The following is a 13,213-nucleotide window of genomic DNA, read 5'->3' on the forward strand; positions in this document are numbered from 1 at the left end:
ATTGACCTTAAAAGAAATAGAGAAGTTAGAATTAGGCCTAGGATTAGATGGGAAAATACTGAATTATTTTTGGATATATTATTTAAGGTGCCTTATGGCATGCAGAAAGAGAGATCTAGAAAATACTCAGGGGAAGGAGAAGAGAATAAGTTATTTATTAGAGAATTATTTTATTGTTTATTTATTTATTTATTTATTATCTATTGCATCCACTGCTTCATGCTAAGTGTCTTATTTGATTCTCACAACACCCCTCCCAAGGTAGGTGCCATTATTTATTCCCATTTTATAGTTGGGGAAACTGAGGCAAAAAGAGTTTAAATGATTTGCTCAGTCAAATAGCTAGTAACTGTCTGAGATCACATCTGAATTCAGGTGTTCCTGATTCTAGAGAACTTAGAGATCATAATGTCAAACCCTTCAGTTTTACATATGAGGAAAATGAGGTGCAGGGAGTGAATTGCCCAAAGTCACCCAAATAGAGGATATCTGAGGTAGAATTTGAACTCCTGACTTCGAGGCCAGTGCTATCTATATCTTTTAGATCATGGTCTCTCTGGTATGGCCAAAATAGGAAGGAAGCACATCTCAGGAGCAAGAGGCTTTTAAACTATTGAAAGGCAAAAAATTCTTTCTTTTTAAAAAAATTACTTAAATTAATTAATTTAGAATATTCTTCCATGGTTACATGATTCCTGTTCTTTTCTTCCCCTCCTTCCACTCCCCTCCCATAGCCAACAAACAATTCCAATGGGTTTTACATGCATCATTGTTCAAAACCTATTTCCATTTTATTAATATTTACAGTAGAGTGATCATTTCAAGTCAACATCCCCAATCATATCCCCATCGAACCATGTGATCAAGCAAATGTTCAAAAAATCCTTTCTTATTCCAAGGCTACTCCTGCTTGAGAGTGAGGAGAGCTAAGGGTAATTGATCACTTCTGGATGATACCATTATAAAGTTTTACATTTTTGTTTCTATACTTTTCTATAAATCCTCTAGACTAAATCAGGGTAAAATCAATTTTCTTAGCCTAGGTCAAAGTCTCATTCTGAAGGTCCTAACAACACCTACAGATGCCCCAAGTGAATCCAGGTGCTTTTCTTTTTTGCAGCTTCCCTGCAGAGACCTTGAGATTCGCCCCCATTAACAATAAGCTTGGAGATTTTATAGGTGGGGGGAAGGGAACAGATCATTACCATGAGATCATTTCTCATTTTTACCTTCAGAATCTTAATTAGAATCATAGTGACCTGGCTATATAGGACTGATGACCAAAATTGTCTTCCCTTTTTACTGATGACCTTTTCTAATTTATTAAAAGCTGCTGGTCAAAGGACCTTGTGATTGCTAATGAGTGTTCTATTCATATTGGTCTTTCTAAGGTGGTATTTCACTGGACATATCCAAGATTTTCAAGTCTTCTTGAATCTAGAATTATAATAATCATTTCTTCAAGACCCAAAATGTGTGTCTACCTCACCTTTTTGAACCATTATTTTTCTCGTACTTGCCAGCTAATATATAATCGAGGTTATCAGAGAGCCCATGATTACATGCACTCTGAATCTTTTTGGCTGAGGTGGTTATTGACTGAAATTGAAGACTGAATGCCTTGACTTTATCACTTAACTATGAAATGGTTTATTTTTACCCCAATTTAGTCTAAAGGATTTATAGAAAAGTATAGTAACAAACATGTAAAACTTTATAATTTTATAATAATTTGAGAGCATTTGAGAGTAGTCTGTTTTGATTTTTTTCTAGTACCTCAAATGAAATCAAATGGTAGCTAGGTGACACAAAGAACAGAAATCTAAGTCATGTCATTTCTCCCCTGTATAATTTCTGATTTTAGGGGTAAAAAAAACCATGAAATCATACTGGTTTCTGCCACCTTCACCATAAACACGTTTGCTTGTTTGCTTGTTTTCTTATGTCTGATTCATATTCAGGGATGTTCTCTAAGTCAAGATTTTGCCACATTAGTTTAATTGATAGGGTTTTCTTTGTGGTGTGGATCTTCTGATGAATGAAATGAATTTTCAGGTCAAGTCCTTTCTCATGCTGATATTTAATATAATTATTAATATAGAAAATCAAAATATATAGATAGATATTGCTAAAAGCGATATAGAAATGATATATCTATATCTTTATCTATCTATCTATCTATCTATATGTTTGGGTAGAGATGCAGATACAAATATAGATAAATATAAATTCTTAGGGGGAATAATTTTCTTGAGTTTATTACTTTTTCCCATGCTAAATGATAGGAGGGATGGAGCACAAGAAGAAACAAAAACACTTAGAGGCAAGACTTTGAGATATTACCAGACTGTGGTAGGTAGAGGATGAAGTAAAATCTGAGATGATAAATAGTTCATAATAGGGATATGAATTACAAGTTTAAAAAATAGTAATTGAGAAGAAATACAACAATAATATATCTTTACCCATTACAAACTCCATTCTAACTTTCAACCCTACACCAATCAAAAGTTAGATGCTTGTGGGAAAAAAATAATAAAAAATAATTGGCACCCTCCTGTGCTCCAGTTCAGTTCATTAAATTCCCCACAAATTCATGGAAAGGAAGTCCACAAGATGCTTCTTGTGGAGTCTCAGAATAAATGACAAGTCATATTATAATGTGTGTAATTCGATTTATCTGGGAAAACGATACAGTCTGGTAGAAAGAAGGTACTGAATTTGGAATGTGTAGAATAGAATCACATTCTGGATACTGCCAGCTTCCTTCTGTATGTTGTAAGGAAAAGTCTTTTTATTTTTGTATGTGTATGTATATTTATAGTGACTGAGGCAACTCCACAAGATGGAAATTTCATAGAATTTGAAGACTTATATTAGTAGAGGGAGTTTCCCATGCTAATGAAATTACAGATTGGAAAACCTATAAAGAAAAAAAAAATTATTTCTACTTAGAGAAGCAAAGGCTGTTTTTTTTTATTTTTTAAAATCAATTAATCAAAAAAATCTGAGTCATTATACTAGTGAAAGGCTCTGAGCCAGGAACTAATGGAGGACAGAGACAGCAAAGATGTTTAAGATTGCCTTCAAGTAATTCAAATTTTGAAATTAGCTTTGATTTTCTTAGAAATACATTGCCATTAAGTGTAATGGGCAAGCAAACAAATAAATAAAACAAAGTAAGAAGAAATACTTTGGTAGAACTTCTATATGGTCTAGTTTTCTGAACCATTTAGGGAAAGTCTCATTCTGAATATTGAGAGGTTATATTTTATTATTTTTAAAACATTTATTGGATGAGGGTGTAAAGATAGAATTAACTCTCCCTTTGTCTATTTTTAGTTAATCAAATCAAGAACTTAAAGTACTCCTAATTGTGAGCTCTCTTACTAATGGTTAGCTAGCTACTAAGTAGGACAAAGGGAAAAAAATGATTCTCTTCCTTCAAGAAGATTTTCTAGTTGGTAACCAGGCTGGACATTGGGAGCTGCCCCATAAAGATAGAACAGTGGAATCAGAATCAGAAGAGCTAGGTTTGAATTCCAAATCTATCCTTTACTGGCTTTGTGATCTTAGGGAACTCACTTTCCTTAGCTTTCCTTTCCTTATTTTTTAAAATAAACTCTTACCTTCTGTCTTGGAAACAATACTGAGTACTAGTTCCAAGGGAGAAGAATGGTAAGGACTGGGCAATGAGGGCTAAAGTGACTTGCCCAGGGTCATACATCTAGGAAGTATCTGAGGCCTGATTTGAACCTAGGACCACCTCCCATCTCTGAGCCTGGGTCTCCATCCACTGAGCCACCTAGTTGCCCCAAGCTTTCCTTATTTGTAAAATGGAGTTAATAGTACATTACTACTTAACTCACAAGGGTGTAGTGAGAATCAAATGAGGTAATATATATATAAAGTGAGGTTTTAAATAAATTTCAACTATTATTATTATTCCTAAAGTGTGAAATTAATTTGTAGGCAAGGAGAATTACATATGCAAATGCACAAAAGTAGAATTGAGCATGTACCTTGCAAGTACTATTAATACTCTGATCCTAAACTATGAAAGAAACATGAATTTGGACTTTTATTTTTATAAACACCCAAAAGCTGAAGACTATAGAAACATGACAGCATTTGTTCAATTTCAGAGGACTATTCTAAGAGATTATGTCTGATTACATGAAAAGAGATGGCAATGGATACTTCTCACTTGGCCAGACAGCCTAAAGCCACAGACAAATGCATATTCCATATGAAATGGATATCTACGGTTGTGGGTGGCAAAGAAAATACACTGTCCATGTCTTTGTAATCCAGAGAATATTCATGCTCAGATAGCCTCAATATGCAATAATACAGGATCAGTTAGAATACACAAAAGATAAAGGCATTAGAAGTCCGGAGAGGAAATAGTTTCCATGTAAGAAAAGCAAGTTATTGTTTTCTTGTGTTTTCTCACTCAGGAGGTCTCCATATGAATGAAATGGAGGGTCCACCTTTCTTCCTTTGGGCTAGCTAGATACAATCAGAATATAAGCCCTGCTTTCAAAGAGTTTATTTATATACATACCCTCCCAAAGTCAATATGTATAAAACATTTTGATATTGATTACAAGGGAAACAACTATAGGGAACATGGAAGGCTTCATATAGAAAATGATGTTTTTTCAAGCTGAAATTTGGAGGAAATTGAGGATTCTAAGAGACAGAAGTTGAGTATCAAGGAGGATAACAAGACCAAAAATCTTTGAGACGGACCAGATTAGCCATCAGCTATCTAGTGTCTGAGACAGAATTTGAATCCAGGTCTTCCCCACTACATCCTGTACTAGTTAAATGGATAGGGGTAGAAAAGTTAAGAGAAAGGGACTTTTCCCTATAGGATCAACATCATTTTTACCTACTGAGATACCATCATTTACCATATTGAACCACACTGAACCACCTCTACAGAGGAGAAAATGTACACCCGAGTTTAGCTGACCTCAATTCAGACTGAAGGAAATAGAGAGGCACCTAGCTCCTGCTGTACACATGTAAAAGAGCAGGATTCATAAAAAATCAAACCAAAAGGCCTTTGGAGAGGGGGAAAGGAATTAGAATGATTACCAAATGTTTATGCATAAAATGGTACTTGACAATGTAAACATACCAGAAACAGTCATTTTATTCATCTTTTGTGTCTGCATTAACCAAAAGAAAATTCTATCACTTTTAAGAAGCTATTTCAAGAAAACTGTGCCAACAGAGTTCCTTTTCTCCCATTATTGAAATGGCAGTGTTATAGCACTTGGGCTTTGGAGAGATTTTTTTATCGGGTACCAAAACATTGCTTCAAAATGCCTCTACCAAGTTACAAAGACTATATTATCCACATTAAACTATGGGCAAATCTAATCTCTAGTCTTAGACTTTTAGTGTTCACAGGAACAGTGGCACATCCAGGACAAGAACCTGGTCCTCCCGACTTCTCATCCTCTCTACTAATTTACAAATCTCTTTGCCATCTCACTTGGTTAAACAACTCACTGGCACACTGCCCATATGGCTAGTCTGATGATGTTAGAAACAGACCAAATTGGAGAATTGTATTCCATTTCAAAAAGATAATATGCAAGAAAGGCTGTTATGAGCTCTTCATTACACAGCCTCTATTGCTTTTATTTATTTCTTATGTTACTTTTCCTCTTGGCTCACTATACTCTAGGAATGATAAATGGCAGAAAGATGTAATGAGAGTCTGGCAACCATTGTAAATGTGCTTATCAGACCAAATGCAAGGCATAATGTAAGATTGCCGGCTTAGGTCTATAATGAGGACAGTTTAATTTGATATCACTTTCCAGTCTTGTTACATAAGGACAGATTTTGTACTATGCTTAGCTGGTTACATTTTTTTTGTCATGGAAATGAGTCATTAAAATTGTAAAGTCTAAGACTGTACTTTCTTTGAATTATAGATCCACATGTTTTTTGACCTAGAGCTTTAAAACAATCTTGAGAGTTAATCTGCTAATAAGGGTCTAAATCCTACCCAAGGAAATTAGGATAGATCTCCAAGGAACATAATTTAAACTTAAATATTTAGTTTAAGAAATTACCAGTTTTTTCCTAAAAATAAAATTTATTAAAGATGACCTGAAGGTAGTACCTATTCCTTTTTTTAAAAGCTAAACCATGTTTTAATATATGTCAAATAAATATTACCAGACAAATATCCTTTTTTTCCATTATAATTCATACTCCTGAGAAGTACTTTGGCTTGGATTTAGACATTTTTTAAACTTAATGCTAGAAAGAAATATTAGAGTTCTTTGTAGTGAGAAAAGGGGGTAAATGGATCAATTGTTTAAGCTATGGATTATGGAAACCAGCACTCCAAGTCAACTATGATCTATTAAGCTACTAATATCTGTAAGGCACTGTGCTAGGCACCAGGGACAAAAGATTAAAAAAATACTACTAATAAAGAATAGTCATTGACCTTAATATTTTAAGTTATTCTAGTTTCTCCCTTAGATAAGGAAAGTGTTGGCCTAAATTCTGTCTTGAGTCTTTCTCACTTCTGCCTTTTAGCATCCTTAGGTTACTTCAAGATATAGTCCAGATGCCACCTCTTGCATTAGGGTCTTTCTTTTGATAACACTCTCAGCCTTCAAGCTGTTTTGTATTAGTGTGTGTATATGTAAGTATGTCTGTATATTTTATATATATAGGTAATTATATATATATATATGTGTATTTATACATATATATGTATATTATTTACTTAACTGTGTACATTTGATGTATGCCCGATGGCTCCTAGAGAAAGGAGATTTTCAGGGTTTTGGGGGGAGGCTGTTTTTGTTTCTTCATCTTTATATCTCTGGTACCTTCTGTAACGCTTTGCATCTAGTAAACAATAACTGTTTCAATGGAATTAATATGTTGTAGATGAAGTGTTTTTAAATATGTAGTTACCATTTATAATTCAGACACATTTGAGAAGCAATACTTCATACTTTATGCTTGCTATATGTACATGCACACATGTATACATGCACATATCACACATATGTGTCTTGAGTCTGTATATCATATATCTGTATATCACACATATAAGAATATGTGTGATATGTGTATATTTTGATTTATATATAAAAATCCAGGGTGGTTGCTCATTTGATATTATATTAAATTCTTCCTAATTAGGTATATTTCTCTCTATTCCTATCCATGGACAGGAACAGATATTATTTTCTTTTTCTTTTGTCCATTAAAAAATGAAATGCAATAAACCATATTTTCCCTCCTACTTTGATACTATAGTGACTTACTGCTGCTAAGGTGCCATTAAGAGGAGGCAGACTTTGCTTTAAAAACCTTACTACTCTCTTTTTTCTTTAACATGCTATTTTCCATTAACTTGTATTTCTTAATGAGATCCAAATTTCTGAGTGGGCTACATCTCTGATCCTCAGCTAAGAACCTTGCTTCATAATTCACTGAAAAAAATTGAGGCCATTTGTTAAGAGCTCTCGCTCTCTGTCCCTCCTTCCTCTCACATCACTCATGTCTTCTCTCTGTCTCCTCCTTCACTCCTGTTTCTCATGAAGAAACAGAACTTTCCTTTACCAAGACAAACCCCATTAAGATATCTTTGATACATTCCATCCCATCTTCTCCAGAAAATTGGCCGTTCTATCATCCCCACTCTCAATTTTTCCCTGTCTAGTAACTGCTTCCTTGTTGCCTATAAATTCAGTATTTTCTGTCAAAAAAAAGCCTTACGTGAATGCTAGCTGTTCTCTTATCTCCCTTTTGTAGCTAAATGCCTTGAGAAAGGTCTCTACAATCATTGCCCAAACTGACTGTCTTCTACAACACTCTGCAATCTAGCTTCGAACATCATCATTCTAATGAATCTCTTATCTCCAAAGTTATGGTCTCTCAATTGCTGAATCTACTCTTTTTTCTTAATCCATGTCTTTGACATCTCTGTATAATTCAATATTGATAATAAATCTCTTCCATGGATACTTCATCCACTCTAAGGTTTCATGACATTCATCTCACCTGGTCCCTCCTCCTACCTGTCTGATGGCTCCTCAACCTCATTTGCTGGATGTTCATCCAGAACACAGTCACTTACAATCAGCACTCCCCAAAACTCTGTCCTAAGCCCTCTTTTCTTCTCCCTTCATGTTGTCTCACTTGGTGACCTCTTCAGTTCACATGGATTCAACTATCATTTCTATGTTGATCAGAGATCTACCGATCCAGTCCTGACTTCTCTCCTGACTTACAATCTCAAATCTCCAACTGCTTAGTGGAAATCTTGAATTATCCCAAAGCCAGTTTATATTCAACATATCTCAAACCAAAACCACTATTCCCCACTCCAAAAATCTGCTCTTAAGTTTTCTATTATTGTCAAGAGTACTACCATCTTCACAGACCACCCGGTTTGAAATCTAAATGTTATGCTTAACACTAGTTCACTTCAATAAATTGTCTGATTCTATTGATCCTACCTTCCTAACATCACTCATTTATAATCCTTCTTTTTTCCAACACTCACCATCCCATTTCAAGCCCTCATCACTTCACACCTAGGAGAATGCAATAGCCTCCTGGTTTGTCTTCTAGCCTCATCTCCCCTCACTCCAGCTCATCCACAGTCAAGCTGATTTTCTTTAAATATATGTCTGACCATGCCACCCTCTCCCCCTATTCAATAAAAATCCAGTTACTCCAGAATCAAATATAAAACTCCTCTATTTAGAATTTAAATTTAATCACAATCAACCCTTTCCAACTTTTCAAATATATATTTTTAATTTACTCCCTTTTATGCACTCTATCTGCAACACTGTCTTTCTTACTGTCCTGCAACACTATTCCATCATCTGATACTTGTGCCTTTGGACTGGTTATCCCTGATGCCTGAACTGCTCTCCTTCCTGACCTCTACTTCTTTGGCTTCCTTTAAATTTTAACTCAAATTCTACCTTATGCAAGAGATCTTTCCCATCCCCTTTGATGTGATTGCCTATAACCTGAGAATACCTCTAATTTATGCAGTATATATCTTATACATACATAGTGGTTGGCATGTTGTCTTAAAGTGAATTCTGGAAGTCATATGTTCAAAGCTTACCACAATGTCTGGCACATAGCAAGCACTTGGTGTATCTGAGGCACTTTGATGGGTCCATGACCTCACTGATACAAATCTCTCCAACAAAGTAAATCACAGTCTATACTTGCTTTCTCATCAAGTGTGGCTCTTTTCTCAGTCCTTCATGGAGTCTTCATGAGAGACCTTTCTCTAGGTCTTTTACTATTCTATATGTACTAGCAAAAGCCTTCATATTCCTATATTTCAATCCTACACTATCAGTACCTGGCTGGTCACAGAAAAGGATATGGGTCACCCACAGAGAAATCATAGTGTTTCAGAATTCCGTATGATAACACAATATTATTTCATCATTGAAAAAAAAAACAACTTGACTTCCAATTCCAAGATGGTGAAAAGGGAATTTGCCTCATCTTTCCCAAATTCTCCTCCAAATCACTGTAAAACAAAGTCTCTCACTAATTTTGGAGCAATGAAGCAGTTTTCCTAAACAGAAGAGCTCAGAGAATTCCTGGGATGTTAGAGAAGTTCAATCATGAGCAAGTAGCCTGAACCAATGAAGGCAGCAGCCAAGTAGGGCAAAGTCAAGACCCTCCCTTCAAACTCAAAGAGACCATCAACAGGCTGGACAGAGTGGAGACCTCCACTGGTGAAAGAAGTGAATATAAACAGTTGACTAGGGTTTTGCTAAACTCATTCAGGTAAGATGACCCTTTCAGAGTTGGAAAGCAAAAATGGCTGCTCACTGACTCAGGCCAGTTGTTAACAAAATCCGATCACATGCTCAAGGTAACAAAGGTTTATAGAAGGTTGTATCTGAGGATTGGGTTAGGAATGTGGGCTAAGGAAATACCCTAAAACTAATAAAACTACCCCTCCTTAATCTGACCTGTCACAGGGTCTCTTCAGTCCCCAGGTGAGCCGGGGTGATACTGACTGACCTCTCTGCGTCAATATCCCCTTCTATCTAATCTAATCCTAGGCTCAGCCCACAAATCTCCAGCATAAGAAGGAAATATTGATGGAAACAGATGTTGGTTTTGGCCAAGTTCACCTCGATCAGGCCAAAGCCTTCACAAAGGTAAACTAAGCAGTTCTGGCCAACCCTTCCTGAGATTCAGTTTCCACAGAGTAGCAGCAGAGGCAAAGATTTAATTGGTCTTCAGGGTATAGATGGATTTTCCACCTAAAGAAGTTGAACATCCATAGGAGGTCACAGCTGGGGTCTCAAGATGCTTTGAGCTTCAGCATCTTTCCCCAACTCCTGGGTGACAGTTATTTTCCCAGAATTCTCACCCCTCAGATTCTAAGGGTACCTCCTGCCTCTCCTGGCTCAAAGCATTCCGTTCCACTCTACATGTCCACACTCTTACTTTATTTCTTTCCCAAAATCTCTCCTAATACAGGATATTGGCCAACAGAAGGACCTAGCCAACAGCAAGCTCCTCCACCACCCCCATCAAGGCCAGCAGCTAAAGCCCCATCCCATCAGGACCAGTGCCTCAACCCTGCATAAGTTAACAGCAAGGCCTCAACTCCAGAGCACAGAGGTTTCCCTTGTATAAGCAAGCAATGAGATTCCCCCACCATCAAACCATTAGCTAAGACCCCCCAACTGTGAAAGCAAGCAGGAAGGTCCCCAACTTTCAAGCTTACAGTGAGGCCCTAAGGCACATGCAATTAGTAACAAACCCTGAACCCCATAAGAAGAAACTTGGGATAGTGACTTCAACACAGGAACAGAGTACAACTTTAACATAAAGGAAAAATTGCATAATAAACTAAAAAATATGAGCAAAAACAAATAAACAAAAAGGAATCGTGCAAAATAAATGTATTAAATTCACTGGGTGGATCATGTCACAAATTTAGAAGAGAATAATGTAAAACAGCTACAAAAAAGGTAGGGCCCTTAAAGAACATCTCAGAGAAGTTAAAAAGGGGAATCTAGAAATAGAACTAGAGAGAAGAAAATTAGAAAACAAAAGAACAATGCAAGAAAATCATGAAATAAGAGTCAGTAAATTGAGAAAGGAAGCACTAAAAAATGGGAAAAGATACATAAAAATTCACCAAAGAAAATAAACTGTTACAATGTACAATAGGCCAAATGGAAAAGAAGGTACAAAAAATTTACTTAAGAATTCAACTCTTTGTATCAGTTGAGGACCAAAAGGTCTTACTCCATCCTTTAATTCTGACCTTGTGAGTATCTACCCGCCTCAAGTGTGTTTCTTGAAGACAGCATATGGTAGGGTTTTGGATTCTAATCCATTCTGCTATTCCTCTACATTTTATGGGTGAGTTCATCCCATTCATGTTCAAAGTTATGAGTGTCACTTGTGGATTCCCTGGCATTTTGATATCCTCCCCTAATTCTGACATTTCTTCTTTAGCTATAACATTTTAAGCCAGTGATTTACTTTAAATCAGTCCCCCTAGTCCCCTCCCTTGATATGTTTCCCTTTCTAGCCCCTCCCTTTTTGCTCCTTTCCCCTCCCCCCTCTCCTTCCCTCCCTTTTTGTGTTCCCTTCCCCCCCTACCTACCTTGGTTTTCCCTTCTACCTTACCCTGTTGGATAAGATAAAATTCAAGATCCCAATGGATCTGGATGTTCTTTCCTCTCAGAGTTAATTTCACTGAGAGTAAGGTTTAAGTAAAAATTCTCTTCCTCTCCTTCTTATAGGAGAATTTCCCCCCTCCCCTTCCCATGTGTATCTTTGTGTGAGAAAGATTATTCTATTTAGTTTTTTTTTTCTATTTCATGGAGTATATCTTAGTACCATCAATGTTTTCCCCCTCCCATTTTCTTTCTATCCCCCCCCTTTCTTCATATCGTTTTGATGCCCCAAACTTTCCCTATGCGTGATTCTTCTTATTACTCTAATGATGCATACAATTTTTGAGAGTTACACATTACATTTTCCCCACATATTAATATATATAAATTGATATAAATGTAGTCCCTATAGAAGAGAGTTTGAATAAAAGAAAAAAGATAACGTTTTTCTACTTTTCCCTTTCCTTCATATTTACCTTTTCATGTTTCTCTTGCTCTTTGTGTTTGGATGTCAAACTTTCCACAGAGCTCTGGTCTTTTCTTTACAAACACTTGGAAATCTTGTATTTTGTTGAATGCCCATACTTTCCCCTGGAAGTATGTAGTCAGTTTTGATGGATAGCTGATTCTTGGTTGAAGACCCAGCTCTCTTGCTTTTCTGAATAATTTGTTCCATGCCTTACAGTCTTTCAGAGTGGAAATTGCTAGGTCCTGTGTGACCCTGATTGATATTCCTTTATATCTAAATTGTCTTTTTTCTGGCTTCTTGTAAGATTTTTTCTTTTGCTTGGAAGCTTTGATATTTGGTAATTATATTCCTGGGAGTTGTCTTTTGGGGATTTAGTGTAGAGGGTATTCTGTGAACTCTTTCAATGCATATTTTGTCCCCTTGTTCTAGAATCTCTGGGCAGTTTTCTTTGATGATATCATGTATTATGATATCAAGATTACTTTTTATTTCCGGCTTTTCTGGTAGACCAATGATTCTCAGATTATCTCTCCTTCCTCTATTTTCCAGGTCTCTCACCTTGTCAGTGAGATATTTTATGTTATCTTCTAATTCCTTAGTCATTTGAATTTGCTTTATTAATTCTTGCTCTTTTGCAAGGTCATTGTCTTCCAGTTGCCTGATTCTAACCTTTAAAGACTGGTTTTCATTTTCAGTTTGGTCTGACCTGTTTTTTGAGGATTCAAGCTGTTTCTGCATTTGCATATTTTGATCCCTCAGATTGCTGAGTTCCTTTTGCATTGTTTCCCATTTTTCCTGCCAGAATGCTTCCATCTTTTTGATAATTTCCAATTTAAATTTTTCAAGAGCTTGTGGACAATTTCCATTTCTTATGAAAGTTTTTGGAGCATTTGTTTGTGTTTCCTCTTCTATCTCCTCTGTATTTTGCATTTTTGCTCCATAAAATGTGTCCAAATCACACCCTTCTTCTTGCTTTTCTTGGTGTTTGGATCCTGTTGCACCTCTGCACTGTTTGCCATCTCTATAGTTTTTCCTCCCCTTTCCAGTCAGAAATCTGAGTGAG

This window comes from Monodelphis domestica, chromosome 6, assembly GCF_027887165.1.
Source record: "Monodelphis domestica isolate mMonDom1 chromosome 6, mMonDom1.pri, whole genome shotgun sequence".
Lineage (NCBI taxonomy): Eukaryota > Metazoa > Chordata > Mammalia > Didelphimorphia > Didelphidae > Monodelphis > Monodelphis domestica.